This window comes from Eptatretus burgeri, chromosome 8 (genome assembly GCF_056783735.1).
Source record: "Eptatretus burgeri isolate ZD-2024b chromosome 8, Ebu_testis_v1, whole genome shotgun sequence".
Taxonomy (NCBI): Eukaryota; Metazoa; Chordata; class Myxini; order Myxiniformes; family Myxinidae; genus Eptatretus; species Eptatretus burgeri.
In genome coordinates this window covers 46,043,086-46,069,995 of record NC_140968.1, presented here as the reverse complement: position 1 = coordinate 46,069,995, position 26,910 = coordinate 46,043,086, and the positions used below count along the sequence as shown (strand labels likewise).

Below are 26,910 nucleotides of genomic sequence, written 5' to 3'. Positions count from 1 at the left end.
ATATTTAATTCTGACAACTCTTATCTCACACACGTAATTGGAATTGTACAGAGGAAATCAAATGTTATTGGGAAGGTGCTTTGCAAATGGAGAATGCATATCTACTAACTACAATGGCACTCGGAACGGCGCATATCTCCACCAGGCTAAACAGTTTATGTTTTGCATCCCACAGACAGGCCCGATCTGGATCCGGACCTCCAAAATCTATTTGGCTCATTCTTGTCACATACCCAACTCATCCATCAAGTTTCATCCGAATTCATACAAAACTTTTTGAGATATCACGCCACATATCGTTTTTGGACTCATCTCTCAATGGTGAATAATCATTTAGGAATTCTAGTATCTGGATCCATATCTGGATATTCACCAACATGTAATAATTTCGTTGTTGTCACACATCCAACCTGTCCACCGAATTTTGTCCGAATCCGTCCACAACTTTTTGAGATATCCAGTTCACAGACAGACAGCCAGACAGGTGTGAAAACATAACCACCTATTTATAATAATAAATGTCAGTGTGTTTCAGTCAGTCAGTGTGTCTCCTCCATAACTCAAAACCATAAAACCAAGCGGCCCCAAACTTTGCATGAATACTAAGGGAACTCCAAGCGAGTGCCTGAATGAAAACTGGGTGTTTTGGTAAATTTAAACACCCCCTTTGAAGATAATTTAGTGGGTGCTTATCACAAACCAATAAATAAATAAGCCTTATGAAGGTACCGGCATGTCTTAAGCTGCCATTTTGTTCGGCCTGCTCAACAATACTTTGACTTGGAACAGGTCACAATGGTTTTGTAACGATAAAGCACTCAATTTATTTTTCTTCACTTTCCTCACTCATATCTTCGAATGTCTGATCTTCATACAGACAAATTGCTGTATACATCGCTTTTGGTGCAAAAGTTTTCAAATTAGGAGCTTGGAGATATTTCATACATTAAATGATGTGATTTTCCATAATGGACTGTCACGGACTAATTTAAGAAGAAGTCAAAATATGATTTCGGATTTGAGGATCGGATCTTCTGGACTAAATACTTTCAAAATCTGGAGTGAAATGTGAAAATTTTAAGAAACTAAGATTTTTTTTCTTTTTCTTTTTTTGCGGGTGTGTCCCATTATCAATCAGCTTACTATTGCTTGCCAAGCCAGCCATTTAGTACTTGTTTCGGTACTTAAGCTGCTTAGCGAGTGCTCTACAAGCTGCTTGGTAATGGAAGACACCCCAGTTTCACCATTCTCTTATCTTTCCTTTTGCTTTCTTTGTTTTTTCGCTTTAATATTAGTAATGACTTTGTTGCTCAACTTTGAGTGGTATTCTTCGATGTTTGTTCATTTGCACTTTTTTCTGCGATCTGTTTTCATTACCCTCACCAGAGGAGAGGGTGCTGCATTTGGGTCTGTTTGTCTGTTTGTAACTTGCAAAATCGAAGATTTTTCAACTATATTGGTTGGTCGATTTTGTTATTCTGTCTGTTTGTTTGTCTGTTTGTTTGTCTGCACAGAACATGAGTGTTTTTCTCCACAACCACTTGTTGGATCGAGACAAAATTTCCACCATTGGAGTGACTACTCATGTAGAATGTTGTAATGATAAGTGTGATGTCATTGGTCACGTGGTGTGGCAGCCATGTTGGAGAAAAGGAAAAACTTTGGACCTCTGTATCTCCAAAACAGCACCAAGGAAAAATTGAAAGCTGGCACATGGCAAGTTCTCCACATGGGGAATAAGTGTGATTTTTTTTTTTCTATGATGTCAGAGGTGCCTTCGTTATGACGTCAAAATTGCATACATAGAATGCTACATCTGATCAGTATGAAAAATTTTTAGGGTCATCTATTAATAAATTGGTTCACAGAATAAAAAAATTGATGATGTTATCAGTCATGTGGTTCGGCAGCCACATTGATGTTTTTTTTTAACCTTTAAAAACCTTCTTCTCTGAAATGGCTGAACAGATCAACGAGAAAGTTTAGAAGTATGACCGCCAAGCCATGAGGAACAAAATGTTCACACATATGATGTCATAGGTCACATGGTTTAGCAGCCATATTGGATTTACCATATAATCTATAAATAAATCTTCTTCTCCAGAACGTCTGGACAGATCAAGGGGAAAATTTACACAAGTGTACCCCAAGCCTTGGGGATATCATGGAATTTATGAAAAATTGATTGGTCATATGGTCTGGCAGCCATATTGAATTGAGCAAAAATCTAAAAAAAATTCTTTCTCTTGAACCACTTCATCAATCGACGTGAAACTTCACAATTGTGATCTCGTCGTGATGGGGAATAAATGTTTTTAATTTCAACCTGATCGGATGCATGGTCTGGCAGCCAGAAAATTTTTTTTGATCTGGTTTCTTTTTTTCTTTCTTTCTTTTTAAGGCTCACTTGGCTGCATCTGAATGAGTTTGAGGGTAGAGGAGTAGCAACTTAAACCCGAATCCTATCCAGGTTCCTCCTGATGACTTCAATGCAGTGCTGTACCTATTTGTTCTTCCATTTGATTTTAATTCAATTAATTTTAATCACATTCTGAATTCAATTGAATAATTATAACAAACCAGAACACAAAATATATACCACGCAAACACCACACAAAACAAGTACTGGTGAAGTTTGCAATTTCTTTTCTTTTTTCAAATGTTATTTTATTTCATTCGGAGCTTGGAGCGATGTTGTTTGTTTTTTTGTTTGTTTGTCATTTTCTTTTAAAACTTTTCAAAACAGTCATTTTCTCACAAGGCGAGCCTCCCGTCACTTCGCTGATGGGTGTCATCAAAAGACATGTACATCACAAACATAATATTGCGTACATATCTGTGAGGATCACTGACGTTGTAAAATTAAGTAAAACATGCGAAAAGGGATATTTTATAACACGGAGTTGTTTGTGTGCTCCTTCCCTGTATTTTTATTGCGTCGATAATTATTACTATCAATAATTTTGAGTGCTGCTTCAGTGTCCTTCGAAAGGATTTCTGCTTTAGTAAAAAAAAACTTTCTGTTTGAAGCACTGCGTGAAGAAACCAGAGCGCTCCTTATTTTTCAAAATCAGTTATTATCTTTTGAAGGAACCGTTTTTATCCTACGACAGTAGAAACCCTTTAGAATAAAGCGTGACAGAGAAACTCGGCTTCTTTAATAATAACGCAGTAAACTCAGATACTTTTGGTTTTTTCCCCACCCAACTTTCAACTGTAAAACTGAAGCTTTGCAGGCAGTGCGTTGCATCAGTTAGTACACCCTCCACTATCAGGCCGTTATGCTGTCGTAACTGCTTGTCTTTACTAGCAGATGGAAAAGATTACACAGTACCTTTCAAAGAGAATATGCTATCGTGTGCCTCCACCCTAGCCAAGTTCCAAATTCCTGTCCTAACCTGCCCCAGAGAGATTGGCACTGCTTAGTTTATTTCCTCATAGAAGCACCAATGTCGTGGCCCACGAATCTTCAAAGTCATTGGATTGATCTGATATGTCATGACCCACAAAGTTATGACACATTTACAATTGCAATTGAAAATACACCTATCATTCCATGTACCGCCATATACATTTTCATCTCGGCTCATGGAATGATATTACATTCACAAAAAGGACATTATGAGAGAATGGACAAATCATTACAATGAGTGGAACTTGAACCTACAGTTCGTGTCATTAAAGTGCTCAGATGATATCACCAAACAATATGATTATTATTATTATTATTATTATTATTATTATTATTATTATTATTGTTGACCTTGTTATCAATCATTTGCACCCAAAAGCATGTCTTTTGTACACAGCATCCAGCCTAGCTGTACCTGGTTTATAAACTACGGTAAATTTATGTATTTTAAATTTTGTGGTTATCAACAATAATTTGTTGGTGTGCAAAAGTTATTTACTGTCGTAACATCCAGATCCAAGATGGCATCCAATACGGCTTTCAAATTTCCCCCAAATTGTAGTTTCACCTTAAGTTGTGCCATTTTCAGTGATTTTTTTTTTAACTTAATTGTATTCTTATTCTGTTTGCCATATACTGAGGGGAACTAAGCTAAAATAAGGTAATTTAAGTCTACTTTGTACGACATATTTATAACAATAGGTCTTGAAAACACAGTGACAATCATATCCAGAAACTAAACTCCACCAGTGAAAAAAATACAAACTACTCCACCAGCTTGTTCAAATTACAATAGAAAGTCAAATTAATGTGTCATCTTGTTTATTTTCAAGAACATTATTTTTTGTGTTTGTTTTCAGATTATGTGATGATACAGTGAATGAAGTGTGGAGGCCTCAGATGAAATAGAGGAAGCAGAGTGTTCAGATATTGAGAGTGCGAAGAAGTGTGGGGAGGCAACTTTTACCAGACTGGATAGCTCTGTCACAGGTATCAAAGAGATGCTTCCCATGGATGATACCAATCTATCAAGGTCATTCTCAGCAATGCACATCTGACCCATGAATGAAGCACACTGTCTTACGCTTGGGTCGTTTCCCTACAGCAAGGCGCTTCATGGCATGTCCTGATTTTCTGTTTGGTAGTTCTGTGTAGCGTGACATTTTCATTGAAGTAGGCATTATTGCTGAACGTTCAGTGGACAAGGTCCTTCCAGGTCAGCAATAGGAGTAATGTTTTATGCTCATTCACTAGCTGCAGAGGCAAATCATTGATTGGTCATGAAACTTGAAACATGAGAAATGTTGCTGAATAATTTCAATGCTTCTGTTTGTAATGGTTAGCTTCCTTGCTTGATGCTCACCATTTAAAAGCATCGAGCATGAACAAATAATGTTGGGAAGGCAATGGCAAACTACCCAGGTATAACCCTTACCAAAAAACTGCTTCGGCAGCTCAACACTCTGTAAAGAGTGCGGCACATCAAAATAAAAATTTTAAAAATTGACTCACGATTTCTAAATAGATCAATGCAGGTTATTATTCATCCAGTCGAATTAAAACAGTAAAATTTACAATTCAAAGAGGCTGCCCTTGCTCGTCAGTGAAGCTGACATTCCGGCGAGAATCCACTCACCTAAGTTACAGCAGATATTGAAGTGAAGCAGAAGCTTGAGAATCGCCACGTGACCTCTGCAGGTGGTAAGGTGAGTTGGTGTTTAGCCAAATCCAGGTATCATGTGATGGTTGCAGATGGTGTGGAAGAGATGTTATCGACTTGTCCCACGTACATGGCAGATGAAATCGCAAACTGCCCTTTTTGTTGAGATGGTGATTCAAATCTTTCCCAAATGGATTCCTTTACATCTCTAGCAAACAACTTTTTTCTCTGTCGAAGATGACCACTTGACTGTTATCAAAGCTGTGTCTATGCAGGATCAAGGGCGTATATACAGCAGAGTGCAAAGCCTCTTCATAAGCTGGATAACGATGTTGGTTCATACAAGCCTTAAGGGTTTGCCGAGTTTCTCCGATTTAGGTCTCAGTGCATGATGGGTCTCCGCATCTGATACCACACACCAAGTCACATTTCTTATCCTTCCGGATCTTGTCCTTTAACATGAACTATCTCGCTGCACATAATTCTGCATGGTTTATATGATGTAGCAATGCCAAACTTGGAGAAGGATCTTCTCACTTTCTCAGATAGTCCAGCCACATGCGGAATGGTCACTCGGGTCATATTTTCTTGAGCTTCATCCCGTTGTTGTTCACCAGACATGATGTTGATTTTTCTACTTCCTGCTTTTAAAAAAGTCCATCCAGGGTCACCACACTTACTGAGAGCACTCCTGATATTACCCTTCTCACATAATTTCCCCTCCTGTGTCGTCAGAATATTGTATCTGCACGACAGAAAAGAGTGTGAATGACAGATAATTGTGGATGAGTGGGTCGTGTGAATCAAACTGCAAATAGTGGTTGGTATGTGTGGGTTTCCTGTACACCTCAAAATCGAAGTGGCCGTCACCATTAATGTGAACCTTGCAATCAAGAAAGGCGAGCTGATCATTATTGTGTGGTTCCTGTGTGAACTAAATGTTCACGTCCACACTGTTCAGGTAATTAAAGAATTATTGTTATTCACACTTCTTTATAACCACAAATGTATCATCGACATACCTCAACCACAAATTATGTTTGGAACAACTGTAATTCTCCAGCACAACGCTTTCAAACTTTTCCATGTATAGATTGGCAACAATTGGTAATATGGGGGAGCCCATAACACAACCATGTCTTTTGAAAAACTGTTTTTTGTTTGTGAAGTAGGTTGAGTTCAAGCAGATGAACACCAGATCCACAATCTGATCCACATGGAGGCTCGTATGTTCCTTAAGAGTGCTGTCCTTTTGAAGGCATTCACAAACTACAGACATGGCATCCATTGTCGGGATGAAGGTGAATAGAGCACCGATATCATAAGAAGCAATGGACTCGATCTTCTCAACAATTAGGTCCTTGGTCTTCAAACCATTGGTTCAAAACTTGATCTATAGACCAACTCCCCTTTTCAGCGGGAGAGGTCACATGACGATTCTCAAGCTTCTTCACTTCAAACATCTGCCGTGACCAATGCGAGTGGATTATCGCCGAAATGTCAGTTTTAGCGACTAATGAATCCAGCTTTTTTCAATTATAAACTTTTAATGATTACTAAATGTTTTGCATGCACTTCTTTAAAAACATATTTAATCTTCAAAACATTGCATTGGAGTCATACATCATACTATATGTTGAGAAAGCAATGTTTTTGCTTAATAGCAGCCATATTGGATGCCATATTGGACGAAAGGACCACTGCAGTAAAATATATCAGGAGCACACCAAGGAATTGTTAGAACTAGAAGCACCCACTCCCTCCGGGAGTGGCCACGATGGTTACTATTATCCTTATTCAAACATGTAACTCTAAATACCTCTCGCTGTGTAAATCAAAACACCTCACTGCACTGGAAAACGTGTGGACAGGAAGGAATACTGTACTGGAAAGGATGGGGACTTGTAATATCCTCTCCCACCTGGAGCAGCGCTGCACGATACACATTTACATGGAGAATTTGCATCTCCTCCCCAGCCAAAGCCCTCCCCCCCCCCCCCCGAGATCACCGGTAAAGATAAAAACACCATTTTGCACTAACTGGGGTCATGCTGATCCTATGTAGCAAGTCTAGATGTAATCTGCACTGTAAGAAGAGTAGCATGTGAAACACACACAGACAAGCATACACCAGTCCACGAATTATAGTAAGGATTAATCACATAACGAAGTTTAAAAATAGGACCACTGGATCTGTGGCTTATCTCGTCCCTGGCCTAATGTTGCAACTCAAATTTCGTAGCATTCTGACTGGTGGGTCTACAGAAGAAGATGTTTGTTAGGAATTTACTAAGTCCGCCATTTTGACCTACTTAAAGGCACGTGACGGGAACAAGCTTTGCAATCCCCGTCGCAAGTCAGAAGCAGAACCTTGCTGTCAAATTTCAGCCGATCGGCCCAGCGGTTTAGCCGGATAAGTCAAAATAGACGGATGGACAGACAGACAGATGGATTAGTGGACAAACGGTGCATGGTGAGAATACCTTATCTGGAATTTCAATTCCAGATAAGCTTAAAAAATCATGATAAACATAATTTGTAAAGATGGTACAATGGAATCATAAATCCAAGCAAGCTACAAAATAGACCTCAACTTAAGAATAAACATGTAACAAAAACGCCGCAGTTAAATGTAAAATGTCAAAAGGCCGACTGATTGGATCCCCAGTGTTCAAATTTATGGGCAGTCACCCCAAGAATTTTGCAGTATTTTGCTGAAACGTTCATCCAATATCATGCACGATTATCTATCTCGTTAATGTAATATGTTCTTTATGTTATGTACATTATTTGTATTAAAATCACAAAATGATTATACGTTGGCTTCTGTATCACAGAGCAAGCAAAACAAATATCACCAAATATTTGCATGTGGTCAGGAGCACAGGTGTGCCGAGGAAGGACTTTGCATGATGGAGGATTCCCAGTTAGTGACTGGCTTTGGATACCAGGTTGGAAATGTAGCTTTCCCAAGAAAGATCATGGCAGATAGTGAGACCCAGAAGCTTGAATGAAAGGACTTCTTCCAGAGGATTGTTGAGAAAGTAAATGGGGGTGGGGGGGGGGGGTGTTCGAAACGGTCCTTTCGGAGAGACATAGTGAGAGTGTGAGTTTTGTCTTGAAAAGACATGAAAGATTGAAAAACATGTTCCACGTGTTGGAGCAGCTTGTGATATTATCCAGATCTGCAGAGAGTGCTTATCCTGATGTGATTTCATGTCTCACATTGAGTACCTCCATCCATTGTTGGGAGAGCAGAAGCAGCATATCCAGGGTAGAGTGACCTGGTCTGAATCCAAATTGATGTTCAGAAATCAAGCCATTGGAGAAGAGGAAGGATTTAATATCTGAAACGATGATGGATTCCCTAACCTTGCTCATGATTGGGAGAAGGCTGATTGGTCTGTCATTTGCAGGGATCTGCTTTCGCACATTTTTTTTTAATGAGGAGTGGTAATGTTTGCTAATTGCCAAGCAGATATTTGTTTCTTTTTGTCAGTTATATTTTCTGCTCCACTTGTAAAAACAAAAAGATCTCGTGGTTTGTTTGGTCCATTTGTAGATTTTCCTTTTGTATTGCAGGTAGCTTCGTTTTACAGTTATTCCCAAATCCCGAGGTCACAGGTTAAAGTCTCATGTCGAATTGCCCATCTTGTTCTGATGTCCTGGCCTTTTATATATAAAATAGAAACAAGCTGAAGACAAAGTAAGCCAATATATGATATATTGGATCAACAAACTACTCTGTCCCACTAGGGAGGGTCATGACAAACTTGAATGAAACACAGGACCTCGACATAGCAAACTGTCACAATGTTTTTCCTGCTAACCTTGGATGGCCCAATCATAAGGAACAACCATGATTACTCCATCAATATTCATTTGCATTAATATTTAAGTTAACTTGGAAAGTAATAAGAAATGCAACACTACTTTTTTAATATTAATGTCATTCTATATTTGAAGCCCCAAAATGAGATCTCAGAGGGCAACTCGGTCACTCATCGTCAATTATTGAGAACAACGAGTGTATCAGAAAGCCGGGGCAAAATACCGGTCAGGAAAGGTTGGGGCACGTTGCACTCTCCTCCCATCCCTATACCCTGGTTTTATACATCATCCTCGGTCATTTTATTCAGTATGCCAAGCATTTGTCATTTTAAATTGCCCACGATACCCATCAGCTAGAGAGTCCTCGGATGCAGACGCTCAAGATACTGAACCTATAACCTGAACCCAGGAGGTTATATGTGGTGGTGTATGGGGGACATCTTGCCCCACCTTGCTCGATAACTGGTAAATCCACGACATCATGTGTAATGGTGCAGTCGGTGAGCATGACACAAGGATATATGGAAGATAATTGCTTTGAGAGAAAGAAAATTCATGAACGAATGAGGATTGATGGGAATTATAAACATGAGATGACATATTATCATTGTGCGAACACACCATAATCATTGCAACCGTTGTGATTAGTTGTTGTTGTTGTTGTTGTTATTATTGTTGTCATCATCATTGGATTTCTAATGAAGAATAAATTTTTGGAGGGAGGGTGATGTGGGGTTTATCAGGGAAAAGGGGGGGGGGGCACAAAACTCCTTCACCCCTGCTGAGCTTATACGACTCTGTCAGAATCAATTCCACACCGCCAACTCGCTTGACTAAGTCAGAATGTGGGGCTTTAACGCTTGCTGATCTTTACAAGCTCTCCACTACCATTCCACTCACCTGCACTTCTCCCTCCCCCTCCACCCCCAAACATCTCATTCTCCTCATCATTTTCTGGCTGTACCCCATCCTCTGGCTGATTGTTCTTCTGCCTGGCTGTATCCAATTACTCACATGACAAATTTAGTGAATCTCCCCACACGACTCTCTTAATGTCACCTTTGTGCAGGTGTACCCGACAGGAGTTGGTCACCTTGTTTCTGTATCTGCTGGACATGGCTGGGTTGGTGGCCAAGTATATATACATATATATATATATATATATATATTTTTTTTTTTTTAATTAGTTATAATTTATTTATTTTTGACCGAGGTGATGACTAATCCATGTGAGTATGAATTATAAGACCGATATCCGTGTTTAACGGTTCTCTCTGTACATTTGGCATTGTGACCAAATTTATTATTTAAAGCAATTCACTATAGGCAAGACTTAAAATCAAAGACCAGGTATTTAACGGTGACAGCACCTGCTGGCAGATTGATGTGACCCTGTCTGGTGGCATGCGGAGATTTGGGACTCCAATGAAAATTAATAATGTGTTGCAGCAACGACATGCATTTTAATTGCCAAATATCTGACAGAATACAAACGGCAAGTGACTGGAAGGAGGCTCCAGGGAGCATTGTACTTTAATAATACAGGCTATCACAGTTGTTTCCACTTTCTTGCCTATTTATATTTGCTTGAATGATTATCATCAGTCTCTTTTGTGATTAAAGGCTTCTGAGCTGATGTATTTTAACGATTTAGTCTGATTTGAGCCTTTCCTTTATGAGGCCTACACAAAATATATAAGCCGACGCATATGTAAACGTATACCGTACCATTTATCACATCTTCCGACAAGGTCCACTTTCGTTGAAGAAGGAAATCAGGGAATCAGCGGCCACAAGCTGTGGCCAAAGATAATTTAGCAACATGGCTGTGTTGCACAACTCGGGATGAAAGAGCCCAGGAGATGAGATGCAACCAGAGTGCTGCCCTTCCCCTGGGTTGCCTTCCTTGAGGTTGTGCCAAGAAGACCTTGATCAGGCTGTCCTGACACATGCGTGGCACATGTCCAGCCTAACAGAGCCTGCGTAAAGCTGTCGGCTGCTGACACCACTTTCATGGCTTAGTATAAGGCTAAAATGTTTTTCTTTCTCAATTTAAAATATATCCATCAGCTCTGGCAAGCCTCAAAAAGAGCAGCTGATAGCACAAACCATCTGTCATAGACACAATGGCTGACATCAGGGTATCGGTCTCAAATGAGAATCGAAGCGCTTTCACAATCAATGTCAACATTGCAAAGCAAGGCATCAAACTGGTTATTCATTTTATTGTTATGCTGTTTACACATATGAACTATCTTTATTGGAAAACTTTCCCAGATTCATGAACAACTAAAATTACGTGATGACGCACTGATCGCAAAAAATGGAGCCTGAAACAGACCTGCTTCATAACTTTCCCACGGTCCATCAAATTACTGTCGTATACCTCAAAAGAAGATTTGACCATTCCAATGTATATGTGTATACAGTATTTCTTACACAATTGTGGAAACAAAGGAAAATCAAATTGGAACTCGAGATGACATTACAATTCCAGCAAATCATCCATAGATAAGTGTTTCATCACGTGACGCTCGTGAACCGCACTCCAGCTATTGTGGTTCATTTAGTACTCGGCCATGAAACAACCAACTTCGATAAGGAAATCGCTGGCTACATCGAATGATATTTATTTATCCCTGTCGTGTTGGATAAGTGTTCCGGTTAAATTTGCAGCACAAACTGGCAATCAACTTTTGCACAGACAAGTTATTTGTGCAACAACTACCTTGAAATATATATATCACCAAATAACTCGTGACGTCATTATATCATCCAAATGGAGAAAGCTGATGGGCTCCTCACTCAATTGGGCCTTGCATAGTAAAAACATAAGTATATGCACAAATACATTAATTGTATGCTTGAATAAACCCGTACACACACTCGATTTATTTACTGTTTAATTGCACGGTGACAGCTGGCTGTTCGGACTCCGCTGTCCCAACAGCCAGCTGTCACCACGCATTGAGATCACCAAGAACAAGCTCAATCAGTGGCCATCACATTTTAGTCTTGTATCTTCAGGTTTCTCAGCCTCAGTATCTCCAGGCATTGAACAGAACTGCTTTTCCTTCCTTTCAACCCTCACATCCCCCAACTTCCTGCCTTTCATTTCAAAACAACAATTGGCAACTGTCTGAAAGCCTTGTTAATGAACCCAAGTACAACAATCACAAACGCTATCACAAGCTGTCGCAGCTGCTGGATGCAAGTGCACATAAATGTATTTGTCAGAAATTCTCTCCCATTCTCATAAGGAATCTCATTCCACCTATTTCACCCCATGTCCCTAGTCACTTCCCCTCACCCTCCCTCCCCCCCCTAACTTCACTGTCAGCCACCATGTCTCAACGGGCCAGTGATAATGTATTTATTTTAGTCTGCAGACTCACCGCTCCCCCTCTTCCCAGTGTGGCTGATTGTCCATTCCTTTTTCCTCCCCCATACTGCTTTCTCCACAACTACTCACACCACACACCCCCACCAAACCTCTCTGCCTATGGCGAACAACAGTGGGGAGTAAATTGGAAAATCCAGAAGACACGATCACACTCACACTCACACTCACACACACACACACACACACACACACACACACACACACACACACACACACACACACACACACACACACACACACACACACACACACATACACACACACACACACACACACACACACACACACACACACGTTCTGCTCTCGGCTTGCTGGACTCAGTCATGCATGAGGCCTGGTAATTTCAATTGAGCTACACAGCTATATCTCGATACAAGTAAACTTTCCAACATCGACTGATCGTATCGACAACACAATTGAGAATGTTCTTTTTGCATGTGGATATGTTCATCTTTACATCCTATCGTGGAGTTATCCTTGTGTCTTGTGGCACCAGGGATACTTTTAGGCATCTGATGTGATTTGTTTGTGTTGTTGTTATAATTGTTATTTTGTTCTTTATTCCCAATTGGAGTCGTAAATCTTTGATAATAGGCTGTTACTATAATTTGTTAATGCTTACAATTCAGCTTGCCATTAAAGCTGCAGCCTATTATGCAGCGTGAGGGGCCATTAGCTTGAAAAACTCCAACCCGGGCTGTGCTCATGATGTGACAGAGGTCTTACTAATTAGCAAAGCTCTCACTTCCTGCAGCCTAATTAGAAAGATTTTGGAGGGAAAAGACAGAGCTCGGATTGAAGGCATGATATTACGAGTGAGTGAGTCACAGGGTGAACTGAAAGAGGAGCAAGCGAGGGGAAAATATGAGTGTGCAGTAAAAAGAGGAGGAGCGAGGAATTGGAAGAGATAAAATGTTGTGGAAAGAAGGGGAAGAGCACAAACTATGCTTGGGTACCTGCAGGCCCACTGGTTCCTTTTCCACGTTCTTGGTGTCATTAGGCTGCAGAGCATTGATTTTCTGGGCCTTGTGGAATATGGAGCATGCCCACTCATAGCTTTTCAAGTAGCTGCAATCGGAAGCAAAGCAGACACCTGGGCACTCCGAGAGGCTGGCCATGTCAGGGCGAATCGGAGGAAGTGGTTTGACAGACTTTGAGGCAAGTGCTGACAAAGTACAAATGTTTGATTCCCTACTTTTCCTGGCTCTTCTTTCTGTCCTTGGGTGTTGTCCACTTATTGCTTGTATAATGGACTGAGTGTTACAAGAGAGCACTCTTTTGCAAATTCTTCCTTGCTTAACATTTGATACCGCAGCTTTTGAACTCGTAACTTTAGTTCATCAGATGAAGGGATTAAATGATGGTGTCCTTGTGCCATGGTCTTGAGTTGCCCGGCACAGGCCTTGTTTCACAATAACGAAAAGTGTAAAACCTTGCATGGGGGTATATTTGTAGCGAGATGGTGTAAGCTACTCCTGCTCGAGTTTTTGTGATCTCCCAGTCGATGTAGTCACTTGTATATCCTGTGATTTTATTTCTTCCTGATAGGGCTCAGAAAACACATTATTACCTCCTGATATGTGCTGCGTCAGCTCAAACTTCTCATCTCCTATCCAAAATCTCAATATGCTCCAATTTGAGGGTTCGTTTCTTCCTCATAAACTTTTTTCATTCGCACATTGAGGCAATTGTGTGATTCTGCAATTGACGATTAGCTTTTTGACACATCCGCATTGTACAGTGGCAGAAATATTTCGACTCTGCCTATTGGTTTTGTGGAGTTGAAGATGATAAAGCTTTACCTTATAACAGGCATCTTATTAATTTTGAGGTTGCCGTAGATTGATAAAATTCCCGACTACCGACCTTATGAAGGTGGTGTTTTTGAGGAAGGAATTGGTTAATATGCCCAAGGGTTAGATGGCCGGTTGGTTATCTATTAATATATGGCATTGATTTACAAAATCATACTCAGGATTGGCTAGTCCCAATTTAAATACGGTATCATGAAAGTGTCAACAGATATAGTCGAAATTATTCTACATCCGGGGAATTTTATATATGGTCAAAAATTTTCCAGATTCCCCAACGTGTTGGGATGCATCCCATTATCTCTTATACGTTTAGATATTACGTGTTCATATGATTAGCATTTGCAAGAAATGTAATACAAATGGCACTGTACAATTTTTATGCCTCCCTTGACAAAGTCGTCAGTAGCGTTATGGTTTTGGGTTGTCCGTCCGTACATACGTATGTCCATGCTAATTTTCCCTGTTTTCTCTACAACCGCTGGTCCGATTGACACTAAATTTTCACCACAGGTGCGACTACTCACATACGATGTTTTTATGATAATTATGATGTCATAGGTCACGTGGTGTGGCAGCTATGTTGGAAAAAGGAAAAACTTTGGACTTCTGTATCTCCAAAACCTCTCAATGGAAAAAATTTAAACTTGACACGTGCAAAGGATTCCTCATGGGAAACGAGCGTGATTTTTTGATGATGTCATATGTGGCTTTGTTATGATGTCAGAATTGCATACGTCGAATGCTTTATTCAATCAGTATAAATAAATTTTAGGGTCATTTCGGGCGAAATTGCATGGGGAAAAAAATTTATGACATCATCGGTCAGGTGGTTCGGTATTGTTTTTAATTGTTTTTGACAAACCCTCAAATTGACCATATTGTTTTTAACATGAAAACCTTCAAAAATCTTTTTCTCACAAATGGCTAAACAGATCGAGACAAAACTTTACAGGTATGATCACCTATCCAAACAAAAGAAACAAAAAAAATTCTCCACCTATGATGTCATAGGTTAGATGGTTTGGCAGCTATGATTTTTTTGAAGAATAAACCTTTAAAAAGCTACTTCTCCAGAACGGCTGGACAGATTGAAGGCAAACGTCACCCACATGTTACCCAAGCCTTGGGGATACCAGGGTGTTCACGATTAAGTAATAGGTCACATGGTCTGCAGCCATATTGGATCGAATGAAAATCTTTAAAAGATTATTTCTCTTGAACCGCTTCATCCATCGATGTGAAAAGTTACAATTATGATCTAGTAGTCATGGGGAATATATGTTTTGAATTTCAACCTGATTGGCCGCGTGGTCTGGCAGCCAGAATGATTTAATATTATGAATCTGGTTTCAGGAATTGAAATCAAATTTGGTAAAGGTATGGATAATGACGTCATATTATCTGGGCAGAGGCATATCTGGCGACATCAACGAATGCCGTTCTAGTATTTTTTGGAAGCATTTTGCTTCTTGAGTTTATTTTGTTCAAAAAATGCAACTTCTGAAGGAAATTCGTAGGAAGCTGAAATCTTTTACGAAAGCTCATTGAATCAGCAGTTTAAATTTTTTCTAACCAAATAGGTCAACATCAAAAGTTATAAAGAGGACTATCACAATGTTGTTTTTGCATCTAAAGATATATATATATATATATATATATATATATATATATATATATATATATATATATATATATATAGTGTTGTGGTTACCAGATTCGCAAACCACCATTCAGGTCCCTTAGGTGAGGTATCTCGGTAAGTGCATGTGTAGTTAGGCCCAAACCCGTTGTCTAGTGGGAATACATGTCATTTATACGTGCTGCGACTCTTCAGGATAGCCGTTTTTCTTTTACTATCTTTATTTTGGACCAATCGCCACCATCACAACCACAACATCAACCACCGACCACAACCACCGCTTCACCACAACCGCCACGACCTTTACCGTCACAACTCGCCACCATCGCATCGCCGTCGTCTCGCGCCACTCATGGGCACCGATGCTGGACTCGTGTAGGGCGCACGTTGAACAGCGTGTACAAAATCACGGATTTTCTGCTTCAAAAACGGATCCAAAACGACACACGCCCACTTTTTGCCGTCCAATCGGTGAGCGAGGGGCGAATTGGCCCCGCCCCCAGGGCGATCGATATATGCAAATTTGTGGATCAAAAAGCCTTCACGCCCACTTTTTGTCGGGCCAATGGGGAGCGAGTTGAAAGGTCAAAGGGAGGGGGTCAAAGGCGAAGTTACGGGGGGATAAAAGGACGGTGTTCGTCAGTAAAAAGAGGAGTAAAAAGTCGGAACGAGGAAGAAGGGAGTAGTAAGAAGTCGGAACGAGGAAGAAGGGAGTCGTAAAGGTCGGAACGAGGCGAAGGAGAGTCGGAACGGAGGGGACGAGCTGTGGAGAGGCGGCGAGTCGGACGAGGGGTGCTCGCGTCGTGCAAGGAGCTGCGCGCCCGAGGGAGGCCGGCAGCGCGACCTGGCCGAGGTGGAGACGCTCGTCGCACATAATAAAGATCCTCTATACCCCGAGCATCAGCAACCCCCCTCCTGTTTCCCCCCGCGCTGAGATAGTGCGACCAAGGGGGCCCCTTTTCCCACCCCCTGCCTGACACTGTCCGCGAGGCCCGCGGAGTGAGGCGCCATCGCCGCTCCGCGTCTCATCACCAGACGGGTAGGCCCGACCAGGTCTCGGCCCCAGGCCTACCTCATTCTTGAGGGTATTTCTTTTCCTTGGTTTTGGGTATGTGTTGTCGGCGCCGTCTGTGAAGTAGAATTGTATAAGTGTTGCCGTGTGCTCGGTAGTCGGAATTAGCTCTGCACTGTGTTTTCACTTTTATGTTTGCTTTTTGTGTAAATGGAATTGTGTTTTCTTTTTTGTGTGCATTTGGTGGAATTGTATTTGTGTGCTTTCCGTTCGTCGCGAATAAATGTGCTTTATTGTTGAACTGTTTCCCGCTTCGCTTCGTCTTTTTCCCCATTGAACCCCCATCTTGCTTCACGTAAAGGGTTGGTAGTGGGCTGAATACGCCCGATAATTAATCGAACCGTCGAGGTCGACGATAACACCGCTCGGTTATTCTGATAGTACGGAACGGGTCGCTTAAGCGGCCCGTGTCCGAAGTCGACCTGCGGCGAGGTGCGATCGCCCGGTCTACCCTCCGCGTGGGTACTTAGGTAGTTCGAATTTGGCGAGCAACCCTATCCCACGCGGGGGCTGATTGGCTCGATCGCGGTGAGACCGAAAGGTCCACCCGTGACTGGTTCCCGGCGTTAGTCCGAGAGGGTCACGACTGGATTGTCCGTCCGGTGGGCGACGTGCCGCGATTCGAGTTACGTGGCCGTCGCACGCCGGCGGGCGCGAAAACCGCAACAATATATATATATATATATATATATATATATATATACACACACACACACATACAGAGTCAAGGCTCGTGTAAGCGCTAGAATACAGAATGGATCAGGATGCAACATAACAAAAGGAACAGTGGAAAGAGAAAGGGGAAATGCCAACAGCAGGGCCAAGGGATAAAATGACATGGAGATGGACAAACAAGGGATGTGCATAAGGATGAGGAATAGGGAAGAATGGGATAATTCGTAGGAAGGGGGTGGATAAGATTGATACAGAAACAAACAAAAAATTTGTGTGGGTTTGGGGGGGGGTGGTGTTTTCCGATTTGTTTTATCTCAAGGTTAACCTCGCCTGTTCCCGAAGGGACTTTCTATATCATCGATTGAGTGAATGAGTGAAAAAATGTGTCTTCATGCAGATAATACCTTTTTATATTTTCATACATTCATACATTTCATACATTTATATTTTCATACATTTTATAGTTCATACATTCTCAGATCTAACATAATCATCTCCGTATACTGCTAACATTCTGCAGTTTAATGCTCTTTACGGTTTGTCTTCAATAATGAAATTGTAACAAAGTTGTCTAATTTAACCATAACAAATGAAGAATGCACACATTTTGTGCAGCACCGCATCCATAGCAAAATGTATTTCAAGATGACATTTGCAGCATTTTTCTCAGGCCTTGCAGCATTCCTTTGACTCCAGACTCGAGAAGCTTGCTCAGTCAGCCTTAATCACATTTCGAGCTGGCTAGTTGAGACCATGGTATATGGTGTGCTTCAAGGTCTGTGTGCTCGACTAATGCACTTGGGCGGTATTGGGGACAGTTCGACAAGGGTTAGCTCCACCCGCCTCTCTGGTTCCTGAATGTACAGGAGTTGCTATTGTAATGGTGTGTCACTCAATGAGTGAGTTCTCAGTAGTTCTCAGATCTACTGCATTATATGTACCCCAGCAATGCTGTCTTGTTATCTTCACCAGTGAATAGAGTATTGCATTTGGGTCCGTTTGTCTGTTTGTCTGTTTGTCCGCACATTATGTGCACAGGCCACAAATGCCACCTAGTGGTAGCCACATTGTATTTTTTTCAACCATGTACTCTGGGAGTATCGACGGAGGGTATCAGTGCACCCCCCCCCCCCCCCCAGGACTCTACCAAACCAACTTCTTCATGGTCCTTTTATGGTCCTATTACACATTTGAGATATTAACAAAAAAAAATTCCCAGCACTCTGGCGATATTCAAGATGGCGTCCAAAAAGGGTAAAATCATAGAATAAGAATATAACATCTCAAAAATGTGGCAAATTGGAAAAACAATCATTGGGATTTGGTTCCTGATCATTAGTTACTAGTTTCTCATAATTGGCTGTGTACTGCTTTCTGCATTTTGGGTGGTGTTGGGCCTCTGCTGCAAACAAATCAAATCCTCGGATTCACTTTAAGAGCCACTCATGATTGTTCTCTTCTGCTATTTGCAGCACTTTCTGCCATCCATCACGTTCAATTGAAGAGGTGCCTTCCTTTGTCTCGAAGCCTGCCTTTTTGACATGGATTCGGCCTTCAGTATTGCAGAAAATAAAATCAGGTTCAAAAATGATCTTCTTTGATGCTTTCTTGCACTTTACCCTTCCTTATTGGCTGGTACATGGTCCAGGAGCTTCAGGATCGTTAGATGGTTTACTAGCTGTTAACCTATGTAGGTTCAGGGTAAATCTTTGGTAACATCCTCGTTCTCCTTGATCTCATCAGGAATGCCCTGACAAATATCTGTCATTCGATATGAAGAACCTGGTGGTTCAGCTAAGCGACGATCCCGTATATTTTTGAGAAGTGCCAATCTATCATTTGGATTCGTCAAGTCTGAAAAATATGTGAACGATCCATGCTTTATTCCAGACATATGAATGACACAATGTTCCCGTTTGTATCTTCTTTCCATTTCAACAACTTTCTTTTGACAATTACATTAAACTATTTCTTGCTTGTCTGACATCTTGATTTGTGATCTTGATCTTGACTAGCTACGGTCTTGCTACGCTAACTAATCTAACCTGTAAAAAGAAAAAAATACACATAAAAGGATTAGTACACATAATACTTGAGTGCAGGTAAATATTCAAAGTGCATTGGGGTGTGTATAAGGGTGTGTTTGTGTGGGGGTGTGTTTTCTGGCCTTCAAATTGTCCGCCATCTTCAATTCCAAGTACGATAACAACAAATAAACATCCTTGATAAGAATTACAAGACTAATATTCCATGGTTCTGTCCCTCTATTATTATTACATAAATGATTATTTGAAGCTGACATTTGATATTTACAATGATTTTACCATTTTTAAAACCATTTTGAACTCCATCTTGGATTTTATGGATGGCAACAAGGCATAAATCACCACATAGGCCTATTCATTTCTAATAATCAGGAACATATATTACAATGAATCCAAATATTAATTTACTGTATATTATTCTTATTTTCAGGCTGTTATATACAATTTTCTATGATTTTGCCAATTGTGGTGGCCATTTTGGATGCCATCTTGGAATTTCAGCATTGTAACAAAATTCAAACATTGGGTATTAGTTACTAATGATGAGAACCGCATTATTCCAATGAATAATTTACAATTTTGTCACTGTTTTTGGCTGTTATATCTAATTTTCTAAGATCTTGCATATTGTGGTGGCCACTTTTGATGCCATCTTGGATTTTTTTGAAATGGCAACAAAGCCCAATTATCAGAAACCAGTAACTAATGATCAGGAACCAAATCGCAAGGATTATTTTTCCAATTTGCCACATTTTTGAGATGTTTCTACATGCACCGTATTTTATGATATTACCCATTTTGGCAGCCATTTTGGACGCCATCTTGAATATCGCCAGTGCTGGGAATTTTTTTTGTTGACATCTCAAATGTGTAATAGGACCATAAAACATCTCAAAAAGTTGGTTTGGTAGAGTCCTAGTGTGGGGGGGGGGGGGTGCACGGATACCCTCCATAGATACTTGACTATACCTAGATAAAGTACTGATTCGTACGTAGGTACATAATAAGTAGAAGCTTTATGATTATAGGCAAGCATCACCGCTTCCTGCAGTGAGCACGAGGCTGTACTTATTTTCAGATATTTTCATTTACGGATGCATTCCCACATTCTTACGGGGTTGGCCGAGAGAAACTTGGCCCAAGTCTTTTATGACCCGGCTGGCCAGGCCTGCCGTTTGACTAAGGTGTGAGCAGGAATTAGGAATTTGGCCATGGGACTGGCGATAGCTCGCTTACTCTTCACAAAGGACACCGTGGGATCTTTAACGTCCACCAATTAATGGCAGTATATAGGATGCCCAGTTTAACATCTATCCGAGGGATGCCTCACACAATGATGAATCATCCTGCATGTGAAACACCAGGATGACAGTTTATAGCTAAGTCAAGATTCAAACCCAGGCTAGACAGCTTGGAGCGAGCATGGGCACAAAACACCACACAAAACAGGTCCTGGCGATGGTCCGCAATCTTTGATCGCTCTTTCTAGTTTGTGAATGCAATGCAGGCTTCAAGATACTTAAGAGATTATCAGAAAGTTGTAGAATTGTCACGAATTCATTGTTGTTCTTCTACAGTTCGTGCCTCTCGTCACAAATCGTACCTCGAGGCCATCTTGCTACCCCTATTTTGGCAATTCATGAAGTACTCAAATTTAAGCTCAGTAAATGCAGAAGCTTGTAATATTTACTTTTGGTATTGTGTTCTGAGAAAATCTCAACACTTGAGAAAAACAAATTACCAGTACTAATTGGATGCAAATGTATTGTATCTTCCTGGTTTACAAACAGAAAAAAAAACTTCCACCCTTCTTCTGCAAATTAAATTAATAACTCGTGAGAAGCCTGTGGTCTTTACAGAGCCATAGGATGCATCACGACTCAATGAAAAACGTTTCCACCGTTGAAGCAATCCTGGATGGGTTGCCGCTCCGATGAAGAATATTTCACTGAAGGTGGCAGGGATTTGTAAGTTGTTCCTGGTGCTGGTTATAATTTGTCTTCCCTTTGCAAAATACACAATCATCAAAGACTCACCAATTTTAACATCCATCATTAATAACTAGTGCTGGCAGACGAGTCCTCATATATAATGTCCGTCTGATGGAAGGCACAGACATTAAGGCCTCGCCCTGCCTGCGAAACAACAGGATGACAGTTTATAGCTGGGCCGAGATTCAAATCGAGGTGAGACGGCTCAAAGGCGAGTGTGTGTACCTCTCGACTATCCTAAAAAACGTTTGCTATATACGTAGCTGTCTCCTGTCCAGATATTCAAAAGGAAACCAATAACCAGCCTGCACAAAATGCATTCTGATAACAACACTCACTGTGTGAGAAATATGGAGAATGCCTTTTTGTCCAAGGTTGATGCTCCTAGTGTTGAGAGGTAGTATTCTTCCCTCTCTGTTGAGCGTTATGGTGGATGACATTTAGCAATTCTTATGTAAAATTGTGTGTGTGTGTGTGTGTGTGTTTTTTTTTCACTTTTTTGTCTCATGTACGTGGGAAGAATCTATTTGGAGGAAACTGCCTTTTCACTCAGTATGGTTCTGTTTTTTCTTTCTCCGACTTTGCTTCCCCATTTTCGCTTCCAGCAATGATGGCTGCAACATCTTCACTAACAGCCATCCAATTTAGTTTTGACCATCATGACGCGCACCATTTCCACTTCTGGACGTCATTCTTACTGGTTATGAAACATAGTAGTTCTTGCTGTTTATCGTTTGTTGATGTGTCCTTCAGTTTTGAGGTTTCAAAAATTTGGTTTGGGTAAGCAAATCCTGAACAGTTCATTCGACCAAGCAATTTTTTTTTCTTTTTTTTTGTGACAGGTGAGCGATTCGGTGATTTCAACAGCATGAACATAATTAGTCCATTGAATTATAAAAGTGACTGAAGTACAGAAATCACCAAGTGGTGCTTCCTGTACTCTAGTCACTTTCATAATCATTCAAAACAGTTGGATTTATGAAAGAAAAAACTGTAGAATGAGTTGGACTTCTATAAAGAAGTTGCCTCAAGTGTGATGGTGTACCGACCTCTGTTACGATGGTGTACCTGCTTCTGGTTCGAATTGTCCGATGGACGTTGAAAATGTGCCAGTTTTTTCCTCTCCAATATATAATATATACTTCTACTACTACTACGGCAACTACTACTATGTCTGCTTTGTTAATGGCTCCAACAAATGATGAAGTATATATACAGTATCTCCTGTGTATGGTACTACAAAAAGTGCACATTGATTGCTTGAAGAACAAGTACAGGTCACTCTTGAAAAGCTTTTTCCAGTGAAAAATGCCATACTAAGGGCAAGTAGCTCATTTTAAGATGTAGTGCCATTTGGACCAACAGAGGAGCACTACCTGCACCAACAGGCGAGAGTGTTAAAAAAATAATTTTTGAAAAAAAAGGTGTAAAATTGGGTTGCACAAATCGTTCGAGGAAATGGACAAGCAGTCCTCTGAAAACCAGAAAGAGGGTCGTGAATGGGATAATGCTGACGATGTCAAAATAGTCTATAATGTGGAAGAAAGATTTTACAAAGAGAATCAAAGGTGCCAATAAACTGAAAAATCTGCTTTTATAAATCATGATGAGACAACAAAAAAGGCAGACATGACAGACAAGTGGGGATGATAAAGAGAAGGAAGGTATGTAACTGCTATTTCTTTTTTATGCCTCTTTTTCTGTTTTCTAGACCCATTTCCATCCCTTTTTAATAGCCTTGTTCCTTTTTGTCATTCATCTCTCTGGGTTCTCTCTCCTGCTGAGCCTTTCTCTTGCTAATCACAAACAAATACCAGGACTTTCACCAGCCTCCCAAGGCTCCAGAATGGCAGCAAGGGCTATATAGCATAGACTGGCCCAGGGTCACCCGACTCTGTCGAGATAATCTGTCCTCAGAGTCTGTCACCTCATCGAAGCAACTGTTACGTGATACATACTCAAACCAGAACTGCTTTTTCTCAAGGTAATAGAACTTATGACCTGACATGTTTCTGTCTCCATTTCTTTTTTTCTCAGGGAGTTTAAGAGAAAATGAGTGGTGCTGGTAGAAATGGCTATCATTTACTTCTAATTTGCTTATAATGTCTGGTGCTGTGTAATGTTTGGTGGTTATAATGCAGGTACATCCAGTGCTATCAAATAACTTTGGATGATAAAGGTAGATGTATAGATAACAGATGTAGTCTCATTTAATGGACTTTCGATGCAATTTACAGTTGTGGTCATTCAATTGCTAAAGCCAATTAATTATTTTCCTTCTAATTATTGAATACTTGTAGAAACGGAAGTTTGCCTGAAGAATGTGTGGTTGTTTTTTGAATTGTCCGCCCTGGTTATATAAGATATGGTACAGCTGTATGAGTTGTTGCATGAGTGGTTGTTTAATTTCCTTTCCAAAGTATTGTGTCAAAGTGCACGACAAGTTGAACAAATTCTACAGATCCTCCTGCTTGCTCATTCACCTTCTCACTCTCTCACTCACTCTTTTTCTCTTATTGGACCCTGGACCCACTGTTTGAAGGGATGAAACCTCAATGATGAATGCTATCAAGCTGACGATCTGGATGGTCATTGAATCAGTAAGCTTAAGTCATTCATCAAATCCATACAGTGCGCTTGGTGTCCTTGGCCTTTGCTTCTCTTGTTGTTCATTACTCTTACAGATGAGAAGCATTAAGTTTGAAAACAATCATTCAACTCTTATTGATGTAAACGTTGCACTAATCCATCTGAGTCATTTTACAGTAGGTGCCAGATGTTTCGTCGTGGAATTTCGATATCTCATCTCTCTTCATACACATTCGTGGCATTCATGGAAAAACACAATCTCCACTGAAGTTTTCGACCCTGTCCTTTTGCATAATTCTCAGTTGTTTTAACTTTGCAATTACATATTTTCCACCACTTTATGTCGAGGAAAGATACTACTGACAATTTATGTCTTGCCCCAGAGGGGTTGCAAAACTATTGCAACACCCCTGTCTGTCTGTCTGTCTATCTGTCTGTCTGTCTTTGTATCTGTGTGTGTGTGTCCATGTCAATATATTTTCACTATTTTTTTTTCTCTGCAGCTGCTTGTCCAATCAATGCAAAACTTTAAACATAGGAAGCATTCCCCATGGAAAATATTTCATTGGTAACTCTGATGTCATACAGTAGGTCATATGGTATGGTAGCCATATTGGATTTAAGTTTAAAATTTGGACATCTCCGAAAACCAATCAACGAAAAAGATTGAAACTTACCAAATGTCATGAACTCCCCATGCGATACATCAGGTGATAATGATGACATCATCAGTGAAGTGGAATTCCATCCATAATTGGTTGAATCGAAATCCTTATCCAAAAAATCTGAAACTTCATACATCTGATCAATTGGCTGATGTGAGTGAAGAATTAAATTTATGACATCATGAGGAAGGTGGTCTGGTGGTCATATTGGATTGAAAATAAAAAAATTTTAAAAAATCTTTCATCTTCATTGAATGTGCAAAAAGGTGGTTGTTAATTATGGTAATAATCAATGAAGCTATGGTTAATGGCAATGTATGTGACTTAAAAGGGTGCATGGATGATATGGGTGTTGGACCAGAATAGCAGTGGGTCGTAATAGTAGCGTGTTCAGTTAACGATGGTATTTTTGTTCAGAATGAGCATGCAAGCTCTACGAGTACCGTTCTAGTTGTGCAAGTAAAAACACATTTCACAAAATGAACTCATTGCTTTATAACCTTTTTGAATTCAACTGTGCAATAAGCTATTTTGAATGTATTCATTTGAAAATTTTTTTTACATGTTTTCTTTATAGCTTTGATGTGCTTCTGACAAAAGAGATCTAGTACATCCAAAGTGGCCTGGGGTTGAGTGATAATTCAATAACTCGCATGCCCTTTTCGTGAACACATTTCCTTTAAACTCATTGAAGGGCAGACCACAAAATAAGGATTAGACAGCATAACAGTTTAAAGTAAAACACCGGCACGGTTCTAATTGGATTTGAGGGGATGAGCAACCAGAATCGCGTTGCCACTCATAAAATTTGCAACTGTCTGCAGGCAAAATTAAATGAGAATAAAAACAATTTTGAGAGCTAGATATAATGAAGAGTGTTGCAAAGAAATATTCACGACATCTACTGCTGCTCCTTTCAAAGCCCCGATTATCCCCACCTTTGTGTGGAGTCGGCGGGGAAAGCTCAAGTCTTTCATAAGCCGGTTGGCCAGGCCTGACATTCGACTGAAGGTGGCAGGGAATTTCAAAGTTGCTTCAGGGCGCCGGCGATAACACGTCTACTCTTTGCAAAGGACGCCATTGGATCTTTAATGTTGACCAATTAACGCTGGCAGACGGAGAACCCAGCTTAAGGTCTATCCGAGGGATGGCTCACTTTGTGGTGCAACGTCCTGCCTGCGAGGCACCGATGCGACAGTTTATAGTTTGGTTGGGAATCAAACCCAGATTAGACAGCTCAAAGGCAAGTGAGCAATGCAGCAATTGTAACCTTTTTCATCGAGCAATCGTGATTCTGATATTTAATTATTTTATGTTGGGACACAGACTCGCTGATAAATAATTTTTGCGAAAGCAATTTTTGCATAATGTGAATCGGCTATGAATATGGATATTTTATCAGGAGTGTTATCTCTCTCGAAGACCACAGTTAAAGCCAAACATGAGAAATTAGTGTGATTCTTACCTACTATCATGCTTTGTTTCGCATTCTACATTTTTCATATCCCCATCGTATTTCAATTTTCATTTGCCGACATCTTTTTAATACTGTTCCCCCACTCAAGATAAAGCTGTGGTATATTAAACAGACAGTAATAATGTGTTGTATTTATTTTGGAGGCCTGAACATAATCTATGAAGATTAGATATGTTTGATGATATATATATATATATATATATATATATATATATATATATATATATATATATATATATATATATATATATATATATATATATTTTATTTTATTTTTTTTTAATACAATTTTGCAGCTCTTATTTTATTTGGCTTTGTGTTATTTCTACTCGCTTAACAATATCGATAGGCTTGAAGATTTCACGTTAGGCACAGATTGTTCTATGAGAGTCCATGCACTGCACGTCCTCAGCAATGAACTATCTTAAGGCCTACACATGAGCATGTCATTGTTAATTATGCATGAAGGAAAGGGAGGGATAAATTGAGGAAATTTAAAATGAGCAAAGGAAGGGAAGGAAAGACAGGAAGATAACAAAGAGACCGAAGGACAGGAGGGTGTGGGAGGAGATGGGAGAGAAGGAAGAGGGGAGTTGGAAGGATATTGGATGAATGGGAAAGAAGGATAATGGCATGT

At 40.3% G+C, this 26,910-nt stretch overlaps 1 protein-coding gene across 6 annotated transcripts in view; it reads left to right on the top strand.

Annotated features, from left to right (window-relative positions):
* LOC147021661 (cadherin-11-like) overlaps positions 1 to 26,910 on the top strand; it is a 348,953-nt gene that overhangs the window by 183,529 nt on the left and 138,514 nt on the right. The window contains exon 1 of one of the 6 annotated variants that reach the window (XM_085891882.1): positions 23,396 to 23,526. The exons of the other annotated variants lie outside the window; for them this stretch is intronic. The gene's annotated coding sequence lies outside the window, so the exon portion shown is untranslated. Of the gene's footprint in view, positions 1 to 23,395; positions 23,527 to 26,910 lie in introns of those variants that run through there. 6 annotated transcript variants of the gene reach the window in all.